Here is a 7,226-nt window from a genome sequence, read left to right as displayed (position 1 = left end):
GAAATGTCAATTTCAAGGGAGAAAATTAGTGTTGGAGAGCCTGGGACTAAATTTCAACTGTGCCTTTCTAAATTGTGCATGCAAATGGGCAATTAGACCTTCGATGGGTAATTGCATGCCTAAGTGAACCCTTCCACATGTAGCTTAGAAGCCAATTTTAAAGGTAGAATTTGCAGAAGTCCTTATAAATTTCCTTTTCTGTTGAAAAAGTCTATGAAATCTCACCCTTGACCCAAACAGAGAAGGGTGCAGGTGCTTCAGCTACTTCTCAGCAAAGCAAGAGTTTCTTGAGGAAGTGAGAAAGGATCATGCGAGGAATAAGTAGTGATAAATTTATGATGTGAAAATATTCGATCATTTTGGAAAACTTTAAAATTATAAGTTAGAATAAATGTATAGTCACTAATAAGCCATTTGTGCATCTAGAATTACTATGATTAATATCCTCCATTCCTTTCCAATCTTATTAATATATTCATGAATTACACACATATAGAACAATAACATATTTCTTGAGGTTTAATAATGTAGTTTATAATAAACATCCTTCCACAATCACCTTGTCATCAGCTTTCTATTTTAATATATTTCAATATATGGAATTGATATAAAATGTTTATATCAGATTATTTTCAATTTGCACATTTAATAAAATATATCCTTACAAAATTACAGTGGTAAACACCACAATCTGCTTATTTCTGCTTGATTCACTATTTTTATGCAACTCTAAATATTATTCTTTTCGATTTTTGTGATATAAGTATAACTCAACTATGTCTTATTGTTTTCAGTTACATTTCAGATATGGCCAGCATCTTGTAAAGCCCAAAGTTTCCTTCCAGCTCAGCATTAATCTGAGTGGTCTCTGCTCTTTTAAAAAGTATTCCCTCTCTCTTATCTAGCAGTATTAACTCCCAGTGAAATAAGTATGCTGTAGAACACACAATGAAAACCACTAATCTTGATGGCCTCTTATCTCTTCCTTCATATTCTGTCAAATAAGGCAGTATGATATTAAATATATTCAAAGATTCATTGAATCATGCATACTCTCATGCATTCATATTTATTTAAATCATTAAACATAAGTTAAATTTACTTGAAGACAAAGGAAAAATAAAGAACTACTAGTCTTTGAGTAAAGCATTTGCTTCCCTCCCTCTATGCCTTTCTTCTTCCTTCTGTTACCCTTCTTTTCTTTATACATATAATGATACAGATGTGAGTATATATGTATAAATTCAGGACATGTACATATAGCTAGATAGGACATCCATACATCCCCTTAAGTAGGATGCATGCCTTATCTCAGTGAATAACTCTTGGTATTTATTAATATTTCAGTAACATTTTAAAGTCAGTTAGTCTTGCAAAGAACTCTGGTCACAAGCTAGGAAGTACAACTTTCCTTGAGAAAAATCTCTTGATAAAACAAGGACTTATCAAAGTATATATGCAAATTATTATTGTCCTACTATTTAGAAACAAGTCTGATAAATCCACTTTGAGAGAGAATTAATCAGACTAAGAGTCATTAATACATAGAAAAAAATATAATTAAATAAATAAATATTTGAAACCACACATGAACAAAAGTTCATTTTGTGTTGATTCTAGGAAAATGATTAGTCTATCATGATGAATTTTGTAGAGCAGTAGGAATCAAAACTTATGAATTCTTGAATTGTAAATCAAAATGATTGTTTCATGAGATGATATTTCTGCCCTTATATATTAGCATTTTATGAGCCAATAGTGAAATGTGTGCTTTGTAAAGTTATATTGATAGTGAAATAATTTGTTTTATTGATGGAAAATTAATACATATTGGACACACACTCATTAAATTGAGTTATTATATTACACAAAATATTTTATTAGTGTTTTGCCAGGTTTTTGGGTTGCTTATTTTTTGTTCTGTGTTGATTTTTAGTCTTTTAGGACTTTTAAGTTTCCATTTGAACACCTAATTTAGTTAATAGAATGTGAACATACATTTTACAAATCAACTGCTACTGGTTTTAAGTAAATTTATTTCAAATTATACCTCTTGAGTAGTTTATGAAAGATTCAGTTCATCTATTCAGTATCATTTACTATTATTTTCATTAATTTTGATAATCATTTTTGGTTCTTCCTGTAGATTGATCCCAGGGACACTCTACCATTTAGCTACAATCTCAACCCTTTTTGTTTATTTATTTTTAGAATTTTGAGGTAGAGTCTCTCTAAGTTGTTAAGCCTGCCCTTGAACTTGTAATCTTTCTGTCTCAGTCTCTTGAGTCATTGAGATTATAGACATGAACCACAGCACTAGGTGCAATCACTTTTAATTAATATGACACAGGCAATGGAACAACAAGTTGCAAAATTATACTGAAGGTGGGGTGCTATTGTAATCACAAAATATATACCCCAAAGGCAAACCCCTAATAACCCACCTCCTCCATCCACACACTAGCTGCCTATAGTCACTACTCAGTTAATCTCTGATTGAAATCACTGTGTATTCCATGAGTTTTGATTGTAAGGGACATTTTAACCACTGGAAAAATTGTAAATATGGAATCTACATGTAATGAGGATTGGCTGTATTTGGTGCTAGTGAAAAAACTGGTCCCCTATTATCAAAGAGCTCATAGTTCAATTGAACACAGAAAGTAATAATCCTACAAGGGAAAAGCAACATAAGGATGGGACATAATGAGAAATTGTTAAGGGAATTTAGAATAAACAATTACAACTGTATTCAGATGATGCTTCATGGGGGAAGTGGTCTGTGAGCAACACTTAGAAGAATACATAGAATTTTAAAAGAAGGATAAGAGAAGATAAATCTAGATTAAGAAGAATAGCCTTGGGATATGAGTAAATTACTCACAACCCTCCCTACTGTGGTCTGACTGTTACTCCAAAATACATATGTTAAATTTCTAGCCCCTTTTGCATAGGAGGTAAGGCTTTGACAGGTGATTACATCATAAGAGAACAATTTTCATGAGTTACATTGCAATAATAAAAGATATTCCAGAAGAATACCTTGTTTCTTACTATATAAGAAACAATGAAAACATGATGTCTATGAACCAGGATAAAAGCTTTTACTAAATGCTAAGTCTACTACCAGATCTTAAGATTTCTCAGCCTTTAAAACTGAGAAGTGGGGCTGGGAGGGCAGCTCAGTGGTAGAGGGCTTTCCTAGCAAGTGTGAGGGACTGGGTTCAATCCTTGGCAACACATAAAAATAAAGAAATGAATAGATAAATATATATTTCCTAAAAAAAAGAAACTGAGAAGTCCTATTGTGTATAAGACATCCAGTTTACGCTATAACAGCCCAAATTTCCTAAAGCACTTATAAAATAGAGGGAATAATTTCAATAGGCCATCAATCAAGAGCATAGACTGTACCAACAATCCTAAGTGAAGAAGGTGCTAAAGTAGAAACAAAACATTTGCTGTGAGTGGGAAAGAGGAAAAATAACCACAAAGTACTGCTAATGAAATAGTCTCACAATGTTGTCCATATTGATTCATTTAGAGTCAGCTGATCTGCAATCTAAATTGCATTTGTAAATGCTCTCTTCTTTGTCACATAATGTAATCTAATCATGATCATGGCATCCCATCACAATCACTAGTCCCACCGTTTCCCAAGGAAATGGGAGCAGGAATCTTGGTACCATCTTGGAATGCTGTTTTTCTTGAGGGTCTATTGAATTGGTTCAGGAGAGACCCTGCCTCCATGTTTCTTAGAACTTAATTACTAGTTAGTTAAAACTTTCTCAGTTTCATCAGTCTCATTTTTGCACCCATTAAAGTGGAAGATTCCAAGGAAGGACCTTTGTGTCCATGAACTGGGACATGAGATGTAAACTAAGAAAATGTCCTAAGGAGAGGTTCTAGAACAAGGAGGAGAAAGGGACCTTTCCTGGGGTGTGGGAGTCCTGGGGAACAGAGTGTTTCACAGAGGCAGAGAGGGGGAGAAAGGAAGCCAGATGTCAGATATGGAGCTTGACAGGAGGAGTAATGGTGAAAGGAGGCTATGGAGGCTGCCCCTACACAAAGTAAACTTCTCCCACTTCTCTCCCTGAATTTTATCTTCAGTACATTCACTCTAACTGTCCTTGTTTTTGAAATGGACTTGGGTGCAGAACTCTGTTACGATTTTTTTTTCTTTTCTTTTCTTTTCTTTTTTTTTTTTTTGAGAGAGAGAGAGAGAAACAGAGAGAGAGATTTTTTTTTAAATATTTATTTTTTTAGTTTTTAGCGGACACAACATCTTTATTTGTATGTGGTGCTGAGGATCGAACCCAGTGCTGCGCATGCCAGGCAAGCACATTACTACTTGAGCCACATCCCCAGCCCCTGTTACTATTTTTCTGTTTTGAGAATATGACTAAAAATGGCCCCAACTTTGATAATCAGAGTTCATGGCCAGTTTAGGTATTATTGGACACCATATTTTTATCTACCGACTATCAACCTATCATATGTCTGTTGATCTTTCTATCTATGTGACTATTTCTATCATCATTCTTCCTTCTTTCATCTACGTATCATCTATCTACGACCCATCTGTCATCTCTCTGAATATTTGGCTGTCTGATTGTATCTACGCATGTTTGTATCCATCTATCTATCTATACATCTATCCATCTGTCATCTATCATTTGTCATCTTTCTGGCTCTTTTAGTCTTCTCCTTGCCTTTGAACCTCTCCTACAGGCTTTCTCTCCCTTTCTTACATGTATTTAAAGCTCTTAGAACACTTCCTTCAGCTCAAACCTTCCAGTAGTCTTTTATAGCACAGATAATAGAGCCTAAGCTGCTTACATAGGCTTTGAAATCTTCACATTTGGATATGCCTCGTCTGGCTTTCTCTTTCATTTCATCTGATATGGCCCTCCCTTTCCTGCTGCAGCATTGACAGATCCCTCTGTTTCTCAAACATGCTAAGATCATTCCTGCTTGTAGCTTCAACACTAGTTCCTGCTCTATGACTGGTTTTGTCATTTAGTCCGGGCGACAGAGTAAATGTTTCCCCAGAGAATGTTTCCTCGATAACTTAACCTAACACAGCCACCTGGTCACTTTCTATCAAAGCCCTCATTTTAATTCTCTAGCATGTATCACCATTTGATATAGTTCTTGTTTCTTTGTTTATTTTCTGTCATTTGCCTTCCCACTCCTTCTCCTGGACAAGCATGGGCTACTCAAGATCAGGCACCTTGTTCCCACTGATTCATAGTGCATCACTGGTGATTAGAAAAATGCTTGATGTACAGCGGATGTTTTACAGTTACTTGTTAATAAATGAATCCATAAAAGATTAGGATATGTTGGGGGCTATTTGTCAATATTTAACATAACATAGCAACAATCAAAATGAATTTGGGGTCCGCTTAACAAATGGTAGCCCAGAGAAGCAACTGGGCATAGGTAAGAAAGAAGCAGTTTTGTCTTTGAGATACTAGGGTTTTAATCTTTTCTCTGTCAAGCCATTTGACCTTGTGCAAGGGCAAGAGCTATCTTCTGAGTTTGGGATGAAAAAAAAAAGATATGATTATTTCTATATACCCAAACTCTTACATCTTATCATCTCAACCTTATGGAGCAAGAAACTGAGGCTCAGTCAGATGAAGTAACAAACGATTTCTATGCTATGGAGATAGTATTTGAAACCACCTGTGTTTAGCTTCAAAGACTTTTCCAGCTCTGATGCTCACACAGCCTGGAAATGCCATTTTCTTCCATATTTTTCCATAGATCAGATTTTCCCTGATCCAGCTCTGGCATTCTTTTATCCTGAATGACTTTTCCAACATATAGAAAAGAAGGAGACACGAGTGCACAAAGGCTGAAATTTTCTGAATATGAGGGCTTGAGACTGTGTAACTTTATTGTACAGCAAAAGAAGTCTGTCTCTCATCTTCTCCCACAGAATATCATCTTCTTTAAAAAATAATGGAGTACTATCATAATCAAAGAGGGTACAAATAAGCAATATTTTTCATTTCTTTAAAGAAATAAAAAAAAAAAAAACAAGCAGTGGTAATATGCACAGTATTGTCTTTTCCGTTATCCTTAAGAATTTATACTCTAAAACAGTCTAGTTTGTCTTTATCTCAGCATTTTATTTTTTTCATCTCCTACTGTTTTTTGTGTTAAATGCTTTCTAAATGACTTCTAAAGTTGATATCTAAACAACACTTACATAGCTTAATCACATAGTCTACTCTTTTGAAAACGTCACCTTTTTTTTTCAGTTTCAATACCTTTATTTAGATGTCAAATTATGCCAACACTGCCAATGTTAATTCAGCAGCAAGCAGCAATTATGTCACATATACCTATTTATTCTAATTCAGTAAAAAAAAAATCTCATTTGCTTTTGTTGGTTTTGTGTGGAGGGGTGGGAGTTGTTTATTTATTTATTTATTTATTTTGCTTTTTTGTTTTTGTTTTTTGGTGGTTCTTTTTCTTTTAAGTTCCAAGCATGAGTTTAATTAGTTCAAAGTTTCAAAAGAAAAATTTTTTTCCTAGATGCATGAGAGTCACTGTGACATTAACGAAAGCTGTTTTAAGCTATGGATGAGTAATTGCTTAGTAATGCCCTCTTTGATTATGAGAGTGCTCTATTATTTTTAAAGCTGATGATATTCTGTGGGGAGAAGATGAGACACAGATTTCTTTTACTGTACAAACTTCTGAAGAATGTTTGTGCCTTTCAATAGCTATGTATAGCCACAAATTCCCTTTCTAAGGAGAATAATAATGCTAACATAATAATATTAGCCAATTCTTGAGTGTTATCATTATCCCCAGTTTACATGTGAGGAAATTAAATTTAGACAGGTTAAATAACCCCAGTTAGCAAGGAGTTGATTCAGGGCTCTGACAACAAAATCTAAACCCTGACTCATAGTCCTTGAGTTTTAATGTCAATGATTTCCATGTTCTGGCCTGCCCTGACTTACCTGCACTGCATTACCTGGCCCTGCCATTCCGCTCTGCCATTTAGGAAACATGCATAGGGCATGTCAAACAAAGCAGGAGAGATACAGCCAGGAGTTAGTGTATACTTAAGGGGCTCAAAGTTCATCAGAGAGGTAGGAGAGTCACATATGTAAATAAAAGAAAGCAATTATTTCAGTTTGACAGATTCTGGAATTGTTTGTAGTGTCTATCCAGGATTTGGACCATCATGTTAAATAAAAATG

Source organism: Urocitellus parryii, chromosome 4 (genome assembly GCF_045843805.1).
Source record: "Urocitellus parryii isolate mUroPar1 chromosome 4, mUroPar1.hap1, whole genome shotgun sequence".
NCBI lineage: Eukaryota > Metazoa > Chordata > Mammalia > Rodentia > Sciuridae > Urocitellus > Urocitellus parryii.
The sequence above is the reverse complement of the archived record's forward strand: the minus strand, read 5'-3'. Positions refer to the sequence as shown.